Consider the following 21,871-nt stretch of genomic DNA (forward strand, 5'->3'; position numbering starts at 1 on the left):
CTGCCATGGTTACAAACTCATAATCCTGTCCTGGACTGGAAAACAATGTCTGTGTTAAGCTGGGGATGTCAGGGGGTTCATGATGATGCACCTCCAATTTCAATCGCTTCATCTACTCCTTCTGAGATCCCTGCGTTTTTGTCTGACTATAGGGATGTTTTTGAGGAGCCTAAGCTCAATTCGCTCCCTCCGCATAGAGATTGTGACTGTGCTATAGAATTGATTCCTGGCAGTAAGTTCCCTAAGGGTCGTTTATTTAATCTGTCACTGCCAGAGCATACTGCTATGCGGAATTATATTAAGGAGTCCTTGGAAAAGGGACATATTCGTCCATCTTCATCCCCTCTGGGAGCAGGTTTTTTTTTTGTGGCAAAAAAAGATGGTTCCCTGAGGCCTTGTATAGATTATCGCCTTCTGAATAAGATTACAGTCAAGTATCAGTATCCATTGCCATTATTGACTGATTTGTTTGCTCGCATTAAGGGGGCTAGGTGGTTCACTAAGATAGATCTTCGCGGTGCGTATAATCTGGTGCGGATAAAACAGGGTGATGAGTGGAAAACCGCATTTAATACGCCTGAGGGCCATTTTGAGTATTTGGTAATGCCTTTTGGACTCTCCAATGCTCCGTCAGTCTTTCAGTCCTTTATGCACAATATTTTCCGTGAATATCTGGATAAGTTTATGATTGTGTATTTGGATGATATTTTGGTGTTTTCTGATGACTGGGAGTCTCATGTTCTACAGGTCAGGAAGGTGTTTCAGGTTCTGCGGGCCAATTCTCTGTTTGCGAAGGGCTCAAAGTGTCTCTTCGGAGTTCAGAAGATTTCTTTTTTGGGGTACATTTTTTCTCCTTCTACTATTGAGATGGATCCCGTCAAGGTTCAGGCGATTTGTGACTGGACACAACCTACATCTGTTAAGAGCCTTCAGAAGTTCTTGGGGTTTGCTAATTTTTATCGTCGGTTCATTGCTAATTTTTCCAGTATTGTTAAACCTTTGACTGATTTGACTAAAAAAGGTGCTGATGTTGCTGATTGGTCTCCTGCGGCTGTGGAGGCCTTTCAGGAACTTAAGCGCCGGTTTTCTTCTGCTCCTGTGTTGTGTCAACCAGATGTTTCACTTCCTTTTCAGGTTGAGGTTGATGCTTCCGAGATTGGAGCGGGGGCGGTTTTGTCACAGAGAAGTTCTAATGGCTCGGTGATGAAGCCATGTGCATTCTTCTCTAGAAAATTCTCGCCCGCCGAGCGCAATTATGATGTGGGTAATCGGGAGCTTTTGGCCATGAAGTGGGCATTTGAGGAGTGGCGTCATTGGCTTGAGGGTGCTAAACATCGTGTGGTGGTCTTGACTGATCACAAGAATCTCATTTACCTTGAGTCTGCCAGGCGTTTGAATCCTAGACAGGCTCGTTGGTCGTTGTTTTTTTCTCGTTTCAATTTCGTGGTTTCATACCTGCCAGGTTCAAAGAATGTGAAGGCAGATGCTCTTTCCAGGAGTTTTGTGCCTGACTCTCCTGGAGACTCTGGGCCTACTGGTATCCTTAGGGATGGGGTAATATTGTCCGCCGTATCCCCAGACTTGCGACGTGCATTGCAGGAGTTTCAGGTGGATAAACCGGATCGTTGTCCACCAGAAAGACTGTTTGTTCTGGATGATTGGACCAGTAGAGTCATCTCCGAGGTCCATTCTTCTGTGTTGGCTGGTCATCCTGGAATATTTGGTACTAGAGACTTGGTGGCCAGGTCTTTTTGGTGGCCTTCCTTGTCTAGGGATGTGCGTACCTTTGTGCAGTCTTGTGAAGTGTGTGCTCGAGCTAAGCCTTGCTGTTCTCGGGCCAGTGGGTTGTTGTTATCCTTGCCCATCCCGAAGAGGCCTTGGACGCACATTTCCATGGATTTTATTTCTGATCTCCCGGTTTCACAGAAAATGTCCGTTATCTGGGTTGTGTGTGACCGCTTTTCTAAGATGGTTCATTTGGTGCCCTTGCCTAAGTTGCCTTCCTCCTCTGAGTTGGTCCCTTTATTTTTTCAGAACGTGGTTCGTTTGCATGGGATTCCGGAGAATATCGTTTCTGACAGGGGATCCCAGTTTGTGTCTAGATTTTGGCAGACGTTTTGTGCCAAGATGGGCATTGATTTGTCTTTCTCGTCTGCATTCCATCCTCAGACGAATGGCCAGACGGAGCGAACTAATCAGACCTTGGAAACTTATTTGAGGTGTTTTGTTTCTGCTGATCAAGATGACTGGGTTGCTTTTTTGCCACTGGCCGAATTTGCTCTTAATAATCGGGCTAGTTCGGCCACGTTGGTCTCTCCTTTTTTTTGTAATTCGGGGTTTCATCCTCGTTTTTCCTCTGGTCAGGTGGAGCCTTCGGATTGTCCTGGAGTGGACGTGGTGGTGGACAGGCTACATCAGATTTGGAATCAGGTGGTGGACAATTTGAAGTTATCTCAGGAGAAGACTCAGCAGTTTGCTAATCGCCGTCGCCGCGTGGGTCCCCGACTTCTTGTTGGGGATTTGGTGTGGTTGTCTTCTCGTTTTGTCCCTATGAAGGTCTCTTCTCCTAAGTTCAAGCCTCGGTTCATCGGTCCTTATAGGATCTCGGAGATTCTTAACCCTGTATCTTTTCGTTTGGATCTCCCAGCATCATTTGCTATTCATAATGTGTTCCATTGGTCGTTGTTGCGGAGGTATGAGGTGCCCGTTGTTCCTTCGGTTGAGCCTCCTGCTCCGGTGCTGGTGGAGGGAGAATTGGAGTATGTTGTTGAGAAGATCTTGGATTCTCGTGTTTCCAGACGCAAACTCCAGTATTTGGTTAAGTGGAAGGGTTATGGTCAGGAGGATAATTCCTGGGTGGTCGCCTCCGATGTTCATGCGACTGATTTGGTCCGCGCCTTCCATAGAGCTCACCCTGATCGCCCTGGGGGTTCTCGTGAGGGTTCGGTGACCCCTCCTCAAGGGGGGGGTACTGTTGTGGATTCTGTTTGTGGGCTCCCTCTGGTGGTTACTGCTGGTACTGGGTGACTTTGGTGGGTTGCGGCCTTTGGTTTCCACCTGTCCATCAGTGGCTGGGTGTTTCCTATTTTACCTGGCCTTTCTGTCATTTCCCTTGCCGGCTATCAATGTATTCAGATGTGCTCTGTTTGGTTCCTGCCTACCTGCTCCCAGATCTTTCAGGATAAGCTAAGTGCTGATTTTCAGTTGTTTGGTTTTTTTGTCCAGCTTGCTTATTATGTCTCTATGCTAGCTGGTAGCTCTAGTGGACTGAGGTTCTCCCCATGTGCCATGAGTTGGCACATGGGTTCTTGCAAATCTCAGGATGGTTTTTTTGATTAGGGTTTTTTTCTGACCGCTCAGTCCCCTTTTGTATCGTTCTGCTTTCTAGTTTACAGCGGGCCTCAATTTGCTAAAACTATATATATCATCTCTATGTATGTGCCTTCCTCTCATTTCACCGTCAATACATGTGGGGGGCAACTATATCTTTTGGGGTTCATTCCGCTGGAGGCAAGTGAGGTCTTTATTTTCTCTGCAGTGCTAGTTAGCTCTTAGGCTGGTGCGTGGCGTCTAGAACCAACGTAGGCACGCTCCCTGGCTATCTCTAGTTGCGTTTGTCAGGCGTAGGGCAGCGGTCAGCCCAGGTTCCATCACCCTAGAGCTCGTCCGTAATATATTTGTACTTTGCTTGTCCTGTGCTATCCCTAGCCATTGGGATTCATGACACATTTCATAGTCAAACATACATGGTTGAAATCATTCAGTGTTGTGAAATTGGATTCTGGGCTCCCCCGGTGGCCACTTGTGGAATTTAACTTGTGTGCATCATCCCCTCTGTTCACCTGCTCCTATCAGGATGTGGGAGTCGCTATATAACCTTGCTCCTCTGTCAGTTTCATGCCGGTCAACAATGTAATCAGTAGCCTTTCTGTGCATGTTCCTGCTACTAGACAACTCCCAGCTAAGTTGGACTTTTGTCCTTGTGTGTTTTTGCATTTAGTTCCTGTTCACAGCTGCTGTTTCGTTACTGTGTCTGGAAAGCTCTTGTGAGCGGAAATTGCCACTCTGGTGTTATGAGTTAATGCTAGAGTCTTAAAGTAATTTCTGGATGGTGTTTTGATAGGGTTTTCTGCTGACCATGAAAGTGCCCTTTCTGTCTTCATGCTATCTAGTAAGCGGACCTCGATTTTGCTAAACCTATTTTCATACTACGTTTGTCATTTCATCTTAAATCACCGCCAATATATGTGGGGGCCTCTGTCTGCCTTTTGGGAAAATTTCTCTAGAGGTGAGCCAGGACTGTCTTTTCCTCTGCTAGGATTAGGTAGTTCTCCGGCTGGCGCTGGGCATCTAGGGATAAAAAAACGTAGGCATGCTACCCGGCCACTTCTAGTTGTGCGGCAGGTTTAGTTCATGGTCAGTATAGTTTCCATCTTCCAAGAGCTAGTTCTCATATATGCTGGGCTATGTTCTCTCGCCATTGAGAATCAGGACAGTTTGACCGGCCAGAAAAAAGGGTTAAATTACTGGCTGAGAAAGGAGAGAAAAAAGAAGTCTGCTACAATTTTTTTTTTTTTTTTATCCCTCTAGTTCTGAGTGTGCTCTTAATTGAATCACTTGCTAGTCTGCCTATACTGCAGCCTTCCTCTCTTCCTCTCCTTCTAATCCTTGAATGGCTCTGTGTTCACCTGTTTCAAATGGATCTTCAGAGTGTAGCTACAGGTTTGAATAATCTCGCCACAAAGGTACAAAATTTGCAAGATTTTGTTGTTCATGCACCTATGTCTGAGCCTAGAATTCCTTTGCCTGAATTCTTCTCGGGGAATAGATCTCACTTTCAAAATTTTAAAAATAATTGCAAATTGTTTTTGTCCCTGAAGTCTCGCTCTGCCGGAGACCCTGCACAGCAGGTCAGGATTGTAATTTCCTTGCTCCGGGGCGACCCTCAAGACTGGGCTTTTGCATTGGCACCAGGGGATCCTGCGTTGCTCAATGTGGATGCGTTTTTTCTGGCCTTGGGGTTGCTTTATGAGGAACCTCATTTAGAGCTTCAGGCGGAAAAGGCCTTGATGTCCTTGTCTCAGGGGCAAGATGAAGCTGAAATATACTGCCAAAAATTCCGCAAATGGTCTGTGCTTACTCAGTGGAATGAGTGCGCCCTGGCGGCGATTTTCAGAGAAGGTCTCTCTGATGCCATTAAGGATGTTATGGTGGGGTTCCCTGTGCCTGCGAGTCTGAATGAGTCCATGACGATGGCTATTCAGATCGATAGGCGTCTGCGGGAGCGCAAACCTGTGCACCATTTGGCGGTGTCTACTGAGAAAACGCCAGAAAATATGCAATGTGATAGAATTCTGTCCAGAAGCGAGCGGCAGAATTTTAGACGAAAAAATGGGTTGTGCTTCTATTGTGGTGATTCAACTCATGTTATATCAGCATGCTTTAAGCGTACTAAGAAGCCTGACAAGTCTGTTTCAATTAGCACTTTACAGTCTAAGTTTATTCTATCTGTGACCCTGATTTGTTCTTTGTCATCTATTACCGCGGACGCCTATGTCGACTCTGGCGCTGCTTTGAGTCTTATGGATTGGTCCTTTGCCAAACGCTGTGGGTATGATTTGGAGCCATTGGAGGCTCCGATACCTCTGAAAGGGATTGACTCCACCCCATTGGCTAGTAATAAACCACAATACTGGACACAAGTGACTATGCGTGTTAATCCGGATCACCAGGAGGTTATTCGCTTTCTGGTGCTGTATAATCTACATGATGTTTTGGTGCTGGGATTGCCATGGCTGCAATCTCATAACCCAGTCCTCGACTGGAGAGCTATGTCTGTGTTAAGCTGGGGATGTAAAGGAACTCATGGGGACGTACCTTTGGTTTCCATTTCATCATCTATTCCCTCTGAGATTCCTGAATTCTTGTCTGACTTTCGTGACGTTTTTGAAGAACCCAAGGTTGGTTCACTACCTCCACACCGGGAGTGCGATTGTGCCATAGACTTGATCCCGGGTAGTAAATACCCTAAGGGTCGTTTATTTAATCTGTCTGTGCCTGAACACGCTGCTATGCGAGAATATATAAAGGAGTCCTTGGAAAAGGGACATATTCGTCCTTCGTCATCTCCCTTAGGAGCCGGTTTTTTCTTTGTGTCTAAGAAAGACGGCTCTTTGAGGCCGTGTATTGATTATCGACTTTTGAATAAAATCACGGTTAAATATCAATATCCGTTACCACTGCTTACTGATTTGTTTGCTCGTATAAAGGGGGCCAAGTGGTTCTCTAAGATTGATCTCCGTGGGGCGTATAATTTGGTGCGAATCAAGCAGGGGGATGAGTGGAAAACCGCATTTAATACGCCCGAGGGCCATTTTGAGTATTTGGTGATGCCTTTTGGTCTTTCAAATGCCCCTTCAGTCTTCCAGTCCTTTATGCATGACATTTTCCGCGATTATTTGGATAAATTTATGATTGTGTATCTGGATGATATTCTGATTTTTTCGGATGACTGGGACTCTCATGTCCAGCAGGTCAGGAGGGTTTTTCAGGTTTTGCGGTCTAATTCCTTGTGTGTGAAGGGTTCTAAGTGTGTTTTTGGGGTTCAGAAGATTTACTTCTTGGGATACATTTTTTCCCCCTCTTCCATCGAGATGGATCCTGTCAAGGTTCAGGCTATTGGTGATTGGACGCAACCCTCTTCTCTTAAGAGTCTTCAGAAATTTTTGGGCTTTGCTAACTTTTATCGTCGATTTATTGCTGGTTTTTCTGATGTTGTAAAACCATTGACTGATTTGACTAAGAAGGGTGCTGATGTTGCTGATTGGTCCCCTGATGCTGTGGAGGCCTTTCGGGAGCTCAAGCGCCGCTTTTCTTCCGCCCCAGTGTTGCGTCAGCCTGATGTTGCTCTTCCTTTTCAGGTTGAGGTCGACGCTTCTGAAATCGGAGCTGGGGCGGTGTTGTCGCAGAGAAGTTCCGACTGCTCCGTGATGAGACCTTGTGCTTTTTTTTCCCGTAAATTTTCGCCCGCCGAGCGGAATTATGATATTGGGAATCGGGAGCTTTTGGCCATGAAGTGGGCTTTTGAGGAGTGGCGTCACTGGCTTGAGGGGGCCAGACATCAGGTGGTGGTATTGACTGACCACAAAAATTTAATTTACCTTGAGTCTGCCAGGCGCCTGAATCCTAGACAAGCGCGCTGGTCGTTGTTTTTCTCTCGGTTTAATTTTGTGGTGTCTTACCTACCGGGTTCTAAGAATGTTAAGGCGGATGCCCTTTCTAGGAGTTTTGAGCCTGACTCCCCTGGTAATTCTGAGCCCACAGGTATCCTTAAAGATGGAGTGATATTGTCTGCCGTTTCTCCAGACCTGCGGCGGGCCTTGCAGGAGTTTCAGGTGGATAGACCTGATCGTTGCCCACCTGGTAGACTGTTTGTTCCTGATGATTGGACCAGTAGAGTCATCTCTGAGGTTCATTCTTCTGCGTTGGCAGGTCATCCTGGAATCTTTGGTACCAGGGATTTGGTGGCAAGGTCCTTCTGGTGGCCTTCCCTGTCACGAGATGTGCGAGGCTTTGTGCAGTCTTGTGACGTTTGTGCTCGGGCCAAGCCTTGTTGTTCTCGGGCTAGTGGATTGTTGTTACCCTTGCCTATCCCGAAGAGGCCTTGGACGCACATCTCGATGGATTTTATTTCGGATCTGCCTGTTTCTCAGAAGATGTCTGTCATCTGGGTGGTGTGTGACCGTTTCTCTAAGATGGTCCATCTGGTTCCCTTGCCTAAGTTGCCTTCTTCTTCCGAGTTGGTTCCTCTGTTTTTTCAAAATGTTGTTCGTTTGCATGGTATTCCGGAGAATATTGTTTCTGACAGAGGGACCCAATTCGTGTCTAGATTTTGGCGGGCATTCTGTGCTAGGATGGGCATAGATTTGTCTTTTTCGTCTGCTTTCCATCCTCAGACTAATGGCCAGACCGAGCGGACTAATCAGACCTTGGAGACATATTTGAGGTGTTTTGTGTCTGCGGATCAGGATGATTGGGTTGCTTTTTTGCCTTTGGCGGAGTTCGCCCTCAATAATCGGGCCAGCTCTGCCACCTTGGTGTCCCCGTTTTTCTGTAATTCGGGGTTTCATCCTCGATTTTCCTCCGGTCAAGTGGAATCTTCGGATTGTCCTGGAGTGGATGCTGTGGTGGAGAGGTTGCATCAGATTTGGGGGCAGGTGGTGGACAATTTGAAGTTGTCCCAGGAGAAGACTCAGCTTTTTGCCAACCGCCGTCGTCGTGTTGGTCCTCGGCTTTGTGTTGGGGACTTGGTGTGGTTGTCTTCTCGTTTTGTCCCTATGAGGGTTTCTTCTCCTAAGTTTAAGCCTCGGTTCATCGGCCCGTACAAGATATTGGAGATTCTTAACCCTGTGTCCTTCCGTTTGGACCTCCCTGCATCCTTTTCGATTCATAATGTTTTTCATCGGTCATTGTTGCGCAGGTATGAGGTACCAGCTGTGCCTTCCGTTGAGCCTCCTGCTCCAGTGTTGGTTGAGGGTGAGTTGGAGTACGTTGTGGAAAAGATCTTGGACTCTCGTGTTTCCAGACGGAAACTCCAGTATCTGGTCAAATGGAAGGGATACGGTCAGGAGGATAATTCTTGGGTCACTGCCTCTGATGTTCATGCCTCCGATCTTGTCCGTGCCTTTCATAGGGCTCATCCTGATCGCCCTGGTGGTTCTGGTGAGGGTTCGGTGCCCCCTCCTTGAGGGGGGGGGTACTGTTGTGAAATTGGATTCTGGGCTCCCCCGGTGGCCACTTGTGGAATTTAACTTGTGTGCATCATCCCCTCTGTTCACCTGCTCCTATCAGGATGTGGGAGTCGCTATATAACCTTGCTCCTCTGTCAGTTTCATGCCGGTCAACAATGTAATCAGTAGCCTTTCTGTGCATGTTCCTGCTACTAGACAACTCCCAGCTAAGTTGGACTTTTGTCCTTGTGTGTTTTTGCATTTTGTTCCTGTTCACAGCTGCTGTTTCGTTACTGTGTCTGGAAAGCTCTTGTGAGCGGAAATTGCCACTCTGGTGTTATGAGTTAATGCTAGAGTCTTAAAGTAATTTCTGGATGGTGTTTTGATAGGGTTTTCTGCTGACCATGAAAGTGCCCTTTCTGTCTTCATGCTATCTAGTAAGCGGACCTCGATTTTGCTAAACCTATTTTCATACTACGTTTGTCATTTCATCTTAAATCACCGCCAATATATGTGGGGGCCTCTGTCTGCCTTTTGGGAAAATTTCTCTAGAGGTGAGCCAGGACTGTCTTTTCCTCTGCTAGGATTAGGTAGTTCTCCGGCTGGCGCTGGGCATCTAGGGATAAAAAAACGTAGGCATGCTACCCGGCCACTTCTAGTTGTGCGGCAGGTTTAGTTCATGGTCAGTATAGTTTCCATCTTCCAAGAGCTAGTTCTCATATATGCTGGGCTATGTTCTCTCGCCATTGAGAATCACGACAATTCAGCTAGTGTCTGATACATGCTTTCTTTATCAGCTATCAGGTTCCCTTTAAATCCTCTTACAGCTAAGTGAAATGGAAATAAACAAAACAGAGGAAAAATTACAAAAAAATAATAATTTGCTCAAATGGAAAAGTTCCCATTTCTCATCTTTTTAACATTTTATTTTCTGTAGATAGTTAAGATTTTTAGGCCTTTTACATTTTCTTTAAATAATCAGTCCACATGCTTTGTTTATTTTCTCCTTAAAATGTAAAGAATCAAGAAAAATGATGTTGCCGAAACCCGGGATCGAACCATTGACCGCCCGTAGTATTTGTATAGTGCCAAGACAGCTAACATATTCACATAAAAACTATTTCACGGTCCTAGAGTTCCATTTATAGACGACAATTTCAGATTCACCCCAAAGACTCCCAGGTAGTGGTAACTTTGGGATCAGGTTTTTTAAGGCCCATTGCTAAGTTTGGTTTGATCCCCATCTAATCAATAATTGACTGAGAATCTGTATAGTTTCATGAAAAGGTGATGTCAGAAGTGGGATTTGAACCCACGCCTCCAAGAGAGACGGCGACCTGAACGCAGCGCCTTAGACCACTCGGCCAACCTGACTTCTTGTGGATTCTGTGCCTTAACTCTTTCCAAGTTAGTCAGCAGAAATATGACCAGTAATTGTCATTGAAAATTATTTTAAAATATTTAATATTACAGTTTTTATTTCAATACATTTGTTTAAACTATTAGTTATCAAGCCTATTTTGAGCTAAATGGCCAAGCCCCATTTTAAAAAAATATGACTTTTATCACTGTATGCAGTAATAACTCTGGAATGCTTCTACATATCCCCGTAATTCTGAAAGTGTTTTTTTGTGACACATTGTACTTTACATTAACTGTAAATTTAGGTCAATATATTTTTAGTTTTTTTCTGTGAAAATATCTAAAGTTTGTTTTAAATTTTGAAATATTAGTCATTTTTATTCTTTGACTGCTTATATCCTTAAACCAACTTGTCGCACCAAACAAAAATGTAAATAAATAGCATTTTTCATATGTGTACTTTTTGTCAGCATTCATTTTCAAACCTCCTTTTATTTTGTTAGGATGTTAGAAATGTTAGATTTCTCACAAAATGCGGTGATGCACCATATTTCTTCAGAATCTACTGTTTGGCCACACAGCAGGGCTTTGAAAATAAGAGTGCTATTTGGATTTTGGAATGCAGATTTTGCAAGAATAGTTTGCAGGTAAAATTTGCAGAGTACCAAAAGTACCAAAACAGCAGAAACCCCCCCCCCCAAAGTGACTCCATTTTAGAAATTACTTCTCACAATGAATTCATATACACCACAGCATTTCTTAGTCAAACATACATGGTTGAAATCATTCAGCTAGTGTCTGATACATGCTTTCTGTATCAGCTATCAGGTTCCCTTTAAATCCTCTTACAGCTAAGTGAAATGGAAATAAACAAAACAGGAAAAATTACAAAAAAATAATAATTTGCTCAAATGGAAAAGTTCCCATTTCTCATCTTTTTAACATTTTATTTTCTGTAGATAGTTAAGATTTTTAGGCCTTTTACATTTTCTTTAAATAATCAGTCCACGTGCTTTGTTTATTTTCTCCTTAAAATGTAAATAATCAAGAAAAATGATGTTGCCGAAACCCGGGATCGAACATGGGACTTTTAGATGTTCAGTCTAACGCTCTCCCATCTGAGCTATTTCGGCCAAACAAAAACAACTTTAGGAGTGCTAGACACTTGGCAAATGTCAAGCGAAACCCCTGAAAGTAGATATTTTTATTTTTGCTTTGACTGGTTTTTGCAGCATGATTTCTATTTGAAACTCCTGCTATTTTTTTGTACATATTTAATAACTTTCATTAACTCTTTGTGAATGAGTAGAAAAAAACAGCAATTTTGAAAGAGATTTTTTTACATTTTCAATTTGACTTCATTCATCAGGTTCATTCAAACCCTGTGTTTGTGAGACAGGTGATGGTTGCACATAAAAGACAATGTGCATGCATAATGTTACATCAAGTTTTATTTGTTATTAAATGCAAATAATTGGAGCAAAAAAGGAGACAACAATTTAGAGAAAATATTTTAATGATTGTTAACTTTCAATGTGAAAACATTTGTCCCAAAATGTGCTGAAACTTAGATGTCAGTATCGCATGTGCATTTCAGACTTTAAAACTATGATTACCCACTTTTTAAGCTTTTGTTTATTAAGTATTTTTATGGTCTATGATGAATGAGCCTCCAAGAGAGACTGCGACCTGAACGCAGCGCCTTAGACCACTCGGCCATCCTGACTTCTTGTGGATTCTGTGCCTTAACTCTTTCCAAGTTAGTCAGCAGAAATATGACCAGTAATTGTCATTGAAAATTATTTTAAAATATTTAATGTTACAGTTTTTATTTCAATACATTTGTTTAAACTATTAGTTATCAAGCCTATTTTGAGCTAAATGGCCAAGCCCCATTTTAAAAAAATATGTCTTTTATCACTGTATGCAGTAATAACTCTGGAATGCTTCTACATATCCCCGTAATTCTGAAAGTGTTTTTTGTGACACATTGTACTTTACATTAACTGTAAATTTAGGTCAATATATTTTTAGTTTTTTTCTGTGAAAATATCTAAAGTTTGTTTAAAATTTTGAAATATTAGTCATTTTTATTCTTTGACTGCTTATATCCTTAAACCAACTTGTCGCACCACACAAAAATGTAAATAAATAGCATTTTTCATATGTGTACTTTTTGTCAGCATTCATTTTCAAACCTCCTTTTATTTTGTTAGGATGTTAGAAATGTTAGATTTCTCACAAAATGCGGTGATGCACCATATTTCTTCAGAATCTACTGTTTGGCCACACAGCAGGGCTTTGAAAATAAGAGCGCTATTTGGATTTTGGAATGCAGATTTTGCAAGAATAGTTTGCAGGTAAAATTTACAGAGTACCAAAAGTACCAAAACAGCAGAAACCCCCCCAAAGTGACCCCATTTTAGAAATTACTTCTCACAATGAATTCATATACACCACAGCATTTCATAGTCAAACATACATGGTTGAAATCATTCAGCTAGTGTCTGATACATGCTTTCTGTATCAGCTATCAGGTTCCCTTTAAATCCTCTTACAGCTAAGTGAAATGGAAATAAACAAAACAGAGGAAAAATTACAAAAAAATAATAATTTGCTCAAATGGAAAATTTCCCATTTCTCATCTTTTTAACATTTTATTTTCTGTAGATAGTTAAGATTTTTAGGCCTTTTACATTTTCTTTAAATAATCAGTCCACGTGCTTTGTTTATTTTCTCCTTAAAATGTAAAGAATCAAGAAAAATGATGTTGCCGAAACCCGGGATCGAACATGGGACCTTTAGATGTTCAGTCTAACGCTCTCCCATCTGAGCTATTTCGGCCAAACAAAAACAACTTTAGGAGTGCTAGACACTTGGCAAATGTCAAGCGAAACCCCTGAAAGTAGATATTTTTATTTTTGCTTTGACTGGTTTTTGCAGCATGATTTCTATTTGAAACTCCTGCTATTTTGTTGTACATATTTAATAACTTTCATTAACTCTTTGTGAATGAGTAGAAAAAAACAGCAATTTTGACAGAGATTATTTTACATTTTCAATTTGACTCCATTCATCAGGTTCATTCAAACCCTGTGTTTGTGAGACAGGTGATGGTTGCACATAAAAGACAATGTGCATGCATAATGTTACATCAAGTTTTATTTGTTATTAAATGCAAATAATTGGAGCAAAAAAGGAGACAACAATTTAGAGAAAATATTTTAATGATTGTTAACTTTCAATGTGAAAACATTTGTCCCAAAATGTGCTGAAACTTAGATGTCAGTATCGCATGTGCATTTCAGACTTTAAAACTATGATTACCTACTTTTTAAGCTTTTGTTTATTAAGTATTTTTATGGTCTATGATGAATGAGCCTCCAAGAGAGACTGCGACCTGAACGCAGCGCCTTAGACCGCTCGGCCATCCTGACTTCTTGTGGATTCTGTGCCTTAACTCTTTCCAAGTTAGTCAGCAGAAATATGACCAGTAATTGTCATTGAAAATTATTTTAAAATATTTAATGTTACAGTTTTTATTTCAATACATTTGTTTAAACTATTAGTTATCAAGCCTATTTTGAGCTAAATGGCCAAGCCCCATTTTAAAAAAATATGACTTTTATCACTGTATGCAGTAATAACTCTGGAATGCTTCTACATATCCCCGTAATTCTGAAAGTGTTTTTTGTGACACATTGTACTTTACATTAACTGTAAATTTAGGTCAATATATTTTTAGTTTTTTTCTGTGAAAATATCTAAAGTTTGTTTAAAATTTTGAAATATTAGTCATTTTTATTCTTTGACTGCTTATATCCTTAAACCAACTTGTCGCACCACACAAAAATGTAAATAAATAGCATTTTTCATATGTGTACTTTTTGTCAGCATTCATTTTCAAACCTCCTTTTATTTTGTTAGGATGTTAGAAATGTTAGATTTCTCACAAAATGCGGTGATGCACCATATTTCTTCAGAATCTACTGTTTGGCCACACAGCAGGGCTTTGAAAATAAGAGCGCTATTTGGATTTTGGAATGCAGATTTTGCAAGAATAGTTTGCAGGTAAAATTTACAGAGTACCAAAAGTACCAAAACAGCAGAACCCCCCCCCCAAAGTGACCCCATTTTAGAAATTACTTCTCACAATGAATTCATATACACCACAGCATTTCATAGTCAAACATACATGGTTGAAATCTTTCAGCTAGTGTCTGATACATGCTTTCTGTATCAGCTATCAGGTTCCCTTTAAATCCTCTTACAGCTAAGTGAAATGGAAATAAACAAAACAGAGGAAAAATTACAAAAAAATAATAATTTGCTCAAATGGAAAATTTCCCATTTCTCATCTTTTTAACATTTTATTTTCTGTAGATAGTTAAGATTTTTAGGCCTTTTACATTTTCTTTAAATAATCAGTCCACGTGCTTTGTTTATTTTCTCCGTAAAATGTAAAGAATCAAGAAAAATGATGTTGCTGAAACCCGGGATCGAACCAGGGACCTCTAGATGTTCAGTCTAACGCTCTCCCATCTGAGCTATTTCGGCCAAACAAAAACAACTTTAGGAGTGCTAGACACTTGGCAAATGTCAAGCGAAACCCCTGAAAGTAGATATTTTTATTTTTGCTTTGACTGGTTTTTGCAGCATGATTTCTATTTGAAACTCCTGCTATTTTGTTGTACATATTTAATAACTTTCATTAACTCTTTGTGAATGAGTAGAAAAAAACAGCAATTTTGACAGAGATTATTTTACATTTTCAATTTGACTCCATTCATCAGGTTCATTCAAACCCTGTGTTTGTGAGACAGGTGATGGTTGCACATAAAAGACAATGTGCATGCATAATGTTACATCAAGTTTTATTTGTTATTAAATGCAAATAATTGGAGCAAAAAAGGAGACAACAATTTAGAGAAAATATTTTAATGATTGTTAACTTTCAATGTGAAAACATTTGTCCCAAAATGTGCTGAAACTTAGATGTCAGTATCGCATGTGCATTTCAGACTTTAAAACTATGATTACCTACTTTTTAAGCTTTTGTTTATTAAGTATTTTTATGGTCTATTGATGAATGAGGTAATCAAATATGAAATTAGACTTACCGGCAATTCAGTTTATAGAAATCTCCCAGAACAGCCCCATAGGATGTGGAGTCTCCGCCCTAATAGGGAAAGAGAACACAAAGAGTTGAAATAGTCCCGCCCCATTGACCGCCCGCAGTATTTTTATAGTGCCAAGACAGCTAACATATGCACATAAAAACTATTTCACGGTCCTAGAGTTCCGTTTATAGACGACAATTTCAGATTCACCCCAAAGACTCCCAGGTAGTGGTAACTTTGGGATCAGGTTTTTTAAGGCCCATTGCGAAGTTTGGTTTGATCCCCATCTAATCAATAATTGACTGAGAATCTGTATAGTTTCATGAAAAGGTAATGTCAGAAGTGGGACCCACGCCTCCAAGTGAGACTGCGACCTGAACGCAGCGCCTTAGACCGCTCAGCCATCCTGACTTCTTGTGGATTCTGTGCCTTAACTCTTTCCAAGTTAGTCAGCAGAAATATGACCAGTAATTGTCATTGAAAATTATTTTAAAATATTTAATATTACAGTTTTTATTTCAATACATTTGTTTAAACTATTAGTTATCAAGCCTATTTTGAGCTAAATGGCCAAGCCCCATTTTAAAAAAATATGACTTTTATCACTGTATGCAGTAATAACTCTGGAATGCTTCTACATATCCCCGTAATTCTGAAAGTGTTTTTTGTGACACATTGTACTTTACATTAACTGTAAATTTAGGTCAATATATTTTTAGTTTTTTTCTGTGAAAATATCAAAAGTTTGTTTAAAATTTTGAAATATTAGTCATTTTTATTCTTTGACTGCTTATATCCTTAAACCAACTTGTCGCACCACACAAAAATGTAAATAAATAGCATTTTTCATATGTGTACTTTTTGTCAGCATTCACTTTCACACCTCCTTTTGTTTTGGTAGGATGTTAGAAATGTTAGATTTCTCACAAAATGCGGTGATGCACCATATTTCTTCAGAATCTACTGTTTGGCCACACAGCAGGGCTTTGAAAATAAGAGCGCTATTTGGATTTTGGAATGCAGATTTTGCAAGAATAGTTTGCAGGTAAAATTTGCAGAGTACCAAAAGTACCAAAACAGCAGAAACCCCCCCAAAGTGACCCCATTTTAGAAATTACTTCTCACAATGAATTCATATACACCACAGCATTTCATAGTCAAATATACATGGTTGAAATCATTCAGCTACTGTCTGATACATGCTTTCTTTATCAGCTATCAGGTTCCCTTTAAATCCTCTTACAGCTAAGTGAAATGGAAATAAACAAAACAGAGGAAAAATTACAAAAAAATAATAATTTGCTCAAATGGAAAAGTTCCCATTTCTCATCTTTTTAACATTTTATTTTCTGTAGATAGTTAAGATTTTTAGGCCTTTTACATTTTCTTTAAATAATCAGTCCACGTGCTTTGTTTATTTTCTCCTTAAAATGTAAAGAATCAAGAAAAATGATGTTGCCGAAACCCGAGATCGAACCAGGGACCTTTAGATCTTCAGTCTAACGCTCTCCCATCTGAGCTATTTCGGCCAAACACAAACAACTTTAGGAGTGCTAGACACTTGGCAAATGTCAAGCGAAACCCCTGAAAGTAGATATTTTTGTTTTTGCTTTGACTGGTTTTTGCAGCATGATTTCTATCTGAAACTCCTGCTATTTTGTTGTACATATCTAATAACTTTCATTAACTCTTTGTGAATGAGTAGAAAAAAACAGCAATTTTGACAGAGCTTTTTTTACATTTTCAATGTGACTCCATTCTTCAGGTTCATTCAAACCCTGTGTTTGTGAGACAGGTGATGGTTGCACATAAAAGACAATGTGCATGCATAATGTTACATCAAGTTTTATTTGTTATTAAATGCAAATAATTGGACCAAAAAAGGAGACAACAATTTGGAGAAAATATTTTAATGATTGTTAACTTTCAATGTGAAAACATTTGTCCCAAAATGTGCTGAAACTTAGATGTCAGTATCGCATGTGCATTTCAGACTTTAAAACTATGATTACCTACTTTTTAAGCTTTTGTTTATTAAGTATTTTTATGGTCTATTGATGAATGAGGTAATCAAATATGAAATTAGACTTACCGGCAATTCAGTTTATAGAAATCTCCCAGAACAGCCCCATAGGATGTGGAGTCTCCACCCTAATAGGGAAAGAGAACACAAATAGTTGAAATAGTCCCGCCCCATTGACCGCCCGCAGTATTTTTATAGAGCCAAGACAGCTAACATATGCACATAAAAACTATTTCATGGTCCTAGAGTTCCGTTTATAGATGACAATTTCAGATTCACCCCAAAGACTCCCAGGTAGTGGTAACTTTGGGATCAGGTTTTTTAAGGCCCATTGCTAAGTTTGGTTTGATCCCCATCTAATCAATAATTGACTGAGAATCTGTATAGTTTCATGAAAAGGTGATGTCAGAAGTGGGATTTGAACCCACGCCTCCAAGAGAGACGGCGACCTGAACGCAGCGCCTTAGACCGCTCGGCCATCCTGACTTCTTGTGGATTCTGTGCCTTAACTCTTTCCAAGTTAGTCAGCAGAAATATGACCAGTAATTGTCATTGAAAATTATTTTAAAATATTTAATATTACAGTTTTTATTTCAATACATTTGTTTAAACTATTAGTTATCAAGCCTATTTTGAGCTAAATGGCCAAGCCCCATTTTAAAAAAATATGACTTTTATCACTGTATGCAGTAATAACTCTGGAATGCTTCTACATATCCCCGTAATTCTGAAAGTGTTTTTTGTGACACATTGTACTTTACATTAACTGTAAATTTAGGTCAATATATTTTTAGTTTTTTTCTGTGAAAATATCTAAAGTTTGTTTAAAATTTTGAAATATTAGTCATTTTTATTCTTTGACTGCTTATATCCTTAAACCAACTTGTCGCACCACACAAAAATGTAAATAAATAGCATTTTTCATATGTGTACTTTTTGTCAGCATTCACTTTCACACCTCCTTTTGTTTTGGTAGGATGTTAGAAATGTTAGATTTCTCACAAAATGCGGTGATGCACCATATTTCTTCAGAATCTACTGTTTGGCCACACAGCAGGGCTTTGAAAATAAGAGCGCTATTTGGATTTTGGAATGCAGATTTTGCAAGAATAGTTTGCAGGTAAAATTTGCAGAGTACCAAAAGTACCAAAACAGCAGAAACCCCCCCAAAGTGACCCCATTTTAGAAATTACTTCTCACAATGAATTCATATACACCACAGCATTTCATAGTCAAATATACATGGTTGAAATCATTCAGCTACTGTCTGATATATGCTTTCTTTATCAGCTATCAGGTTCCCTTTAAATCCTCTTACAGCTAAGTGAAATGGAAATAAACAAAACAGAGGAAAAATTACAAAAAAATAATAATTTGCTCAAATGGAAAAGTTCCCATTTCTCATCTTTTTAACATTTTATTTTCTGTAGATAGTTAAGATTTTTAGGCCTTTTACATTTTCTTTAAATAATCAGTCCACATGCTTTGTTTATTTTCTCCTTAAAATGTAAAGAATCAAGAAAAATGATGTTGCCGAAACCCGGGATCGAACCAGGGACCTTTAGATCTTCAGTCTAACGCTCTCCCATCTGAGCTATTTCGGCCAAACACAAACAACTTTAGGAGTGCTAGACACTTGGCAAATGTCAAGCGAAACCCCTGAAAGTAGATATTTTTATTTTTGCTTTGACTGGTTTTTGCAGCATGATTTCTATTTGAAACTCCTGCTATTTTGTTGTACATATCTAATAACTTTCATTAACTCTTTGTGAATGAGTAGAAAAAAACAGCAATTTTGACAGAGATTTTTTTACATTTTCAATTTGACTCCATTCATCAGGTTCATTCAAACCCTGTTTTTGTGAGACAGGTGATGGTTGCACATAAAAGACAATGTGCATGCATAATGTTACATCAAGTTTTATTTGTTATTAAATGCAAATAATTGGAGCAAAAAAGGAGACAACAATTTGGAGAAAATATTTTAATGATTGTTAACTTTCAATGTGAAAAGATTTGTCCCAAAATGTTCTGAAACTTAGATGTCAGTATCGCATGTGCATTTCAGACTTTAAAACTATGATTACCTACTTTTTAAGCTTTTGTTTATTAAGTATTTTTATGGTCTATTGATGAATGAGGTAATCAAATATGAAATTAGACTTACCGGCAATTCAGTTTATAGAAATCTCCCAGAACAGCCCCATAGGATGTGGAGTCTCCACCCTAATAGGGAAAGAGAACACAAAGAGTTGAAATAGTCCCGCCCCATTGACCGCCCGCAGTGTTTTTATAGAGCCAAGACAGCTAACATATGCACATAAAAACTATTTCATGGTCCTAGAGTTCCGTTTATAGATGACAATTTCAGATTCACCCCAAAGACTCCCAGGTAGTGGTAACTTTGGGATCAGGTTTTTAAGGCCCATTGCTAAGTTTGGTTTGATCCCCATCTAATCAATAATTGACTGAGAATCTGTATAGTTTCATGAAAAGGTAATGTCAGAAGTGGGATTTGAACCCACGCCTCCAAGAGAGACTGCGACCTGAACGCAGCGCCTTAGACCGCTCGGCCATCCTGACTTCTTGTGGATTCTGTGCCTTAACTCTTTCCAAGTTAGTCAGCAGAAATATGACCAGTAATTGTCATTGAAAATTATTTTAAAATATTTAATATTACAGTTTTTATTTCAATACATTTGTTTAAACTATTAGTTATCAAGCCTATTTTGAGCTAAATGGCCAAGCCCCATTTTAAAAAAATATGACTTTTATCACTGTATGCAGTAATAACTCTGGAATGCTTCTACATATCCCCAAAAACAAGAAAAAGAAGCGCACATAGAGTAATACCTTCAGGTATCGCAATCACCTGGACCCCCACAAAACAGACTCACCTGGTCTGGTTGTGATAAGTCACAACTCCCTTGGATAAGCACGTATGGTCGCAGCAGGCTCCCGGCAAACAGTATGGATCCACATGGAAAGAAATGGCTAAAAAAGAAACATATTGGATATTTAAGTTGGGCACTTTAAGCCCTGGTGGATTGAATGAGGTAAGTGACCTCTTCTAGAAACCAATATGTAATATCATGAATTTTCATCACATTGACATTCCTCTGTGATGGATTTTTTTGATGGTTGAAGTTCCTCCGTGTGACGATGTGGCGAGAGACTATTGACTATAGTGGCCCCCATTTTCCATGAATCCAGGTGGCTGACTGGTCTAGGGTGCTGCTCATTTCTTTGCAGTGTTTGTAGACCTCTAGATCAAATGGGTTCAATTCCTGAATGAACCGTTGAAATAGAGTATATGGGAATTTACCCTCCCCCCTACTTCTTTCATTTCATGTGATTCTTGTTCCAATTAATCCTATTGATATTGAAGTACACTACAGACACGCTATGTAGTGTCAGTTATCTCATATTGGCCCTTGGTTTCCTTTGCTATGGGTCAATATATGATATTTTAAGTGTTTTGAATGGGTTAAACTGGTGAATCAAGATAAATAGTTGCCCTCACCTTAGACCACTTGGTGGTTTAGTGGTATAAGACGGAGGTTTAATCTCTGGAGGATAGTTTTTAGGTTTCTTCCAGCGTGAGTTCTAATCCTGGTTTATCTGGATACCAGAAATGTTTACATTTGTTTTTATTATTTATTGATGAATATATACGGTTTTAAAGATCGATCATTGTGTTTCAATGTATTTTAATGTTTTGTATCCAATATTATGGGTGTATTTACAAATTTTTGATCTAAAGTGGGTGTTCCCACCAGAAGTGATGTCGTAAGAGGGTGGGGTTTATACATGTTTTGTGTTTTTTTGATTGTATTCGTGGGTATATATACCTGGTTTTACTGATGAATCTTGATGCCCTGATGAAGTGGCCTGTTTGCCACGAAACGCGTAGGCTAATAAACAGAGTGTGTGTGTAACTCTGTTACCTTTATTGTGGTCTGCGCGGCTTCTATCCTCCGGTTCTATTTCTTTCCATGTGGATGTCTACATATCCCCGTAATTCTGAAAGTGTTTTTTTGTGACACATTGTACTTTACATTAACTGTAAATTTAGGTCAATATATTTTTAGTTTTTTTCTGTGAAAATATCTAAAGTTTGTTTAAAATTTTGAAATATTAGTCATTTTTATTCTTTGACTGCTTATATCCTTAAACCAACTTGTCGCACCACACAAAAATGTAAATAAATAGCATTTTTCATATGTGTACTTTTTGTCAGCATTCACTTTCAAACCTCCTTTTATTTTGTTAGGATGTTAGAAATGTTAGATTTCTCACAAAATGCGGTGATGCACCATATTTCTTCAGAATCTACTGTTTGGCCACACAGCAGGGCTTTGAAAATAAGAGCGCTATTTGGATTTTGGAATGCAGATTTTGCAAGAATAGTTTGTAGGTAAAATTTGCAGAGTACCAAAAGTACCAAAACAGCAGAAACCCCCCCAAAGTGACCCCATTTAGAAATTACTTCTCACAATGAATTCATATACACCACAGCATTTCATAGTCAAATATACATGGTTGAAATCATTCAGCTAGTGTCTGATACATGCTTTCTTTATCAGCTATCAGGTTTCCTTTAAATCCTCTTACAGCTAAGTGAAATGGAAATAAAC

General features: G+C 39.6%; 4 non-coding genes across 4 annotated transcripts; all 4 read right to left on the reverse strand.

The window, feature by feature from the left end:
* Positions 1 to 16,667: 16,667 nt before the first annotated feature.
* On the reverse strand, positions 16,668 to 16,740 carry TRNAF-GAA (transfer RNA phenylalanine (anticodon GAA)). Its single transcript has one exon. It is a non-coding gene; the product is annotated as a tRNA-Phe (tRNA).
* An 897-nt stretch (positions 16,741 to 17,637) lies between these two features.
* On the reverse strand, positions 17,638 to 17,720 carry TRNAL-CAG (transfer RNA leucine (anticodon CAG)). The gene has a single exon. It is a non-coding gene; the product is annotated as a tRNA-Leu (tRNA).
* Positions 17,721 to 18,765: 1,045 nt separating this feature from the next.
* TRNAF-GAA (transfer RNA phenylalanine (anticodon GAA)) lies at positions 18,766 to 18,838 on the reverse strand. The gene has a single exon. It is a non-coding gene; the product is annotated as a tRNA-Phe (tRNA).
* An 896-nt stretch (positions 18,839 to 19,734) lies between these two features.
* Positions 19,735 to 19,817, reverse strand: TRNAL-CAG (transfer RNA leucine (anticodon CAG)). The gene has a single exon. It is a non-coding gene; the product is annotated as a tRNA-Leu (tRNA).
* Between the last annotated feature and the right edge of the window lie 2,054 nt (positions 19,818 to 21,871).

Source organism: Ranitomeya variabilis, chromosome 4 (genome assembly GCF_051348905.1).
Source record: "Ranitomeya variabilis isolate aRanVar5 chromosome 4, aRanVar5.hap1, whole genome shotgun sequence".
Lineage (NCBI taxonomy): Eukaryota > Metazoa > Chordata > Amphibia > Anura > Dendrobatidae > Ranitomeya > Ranitomeya variabilis.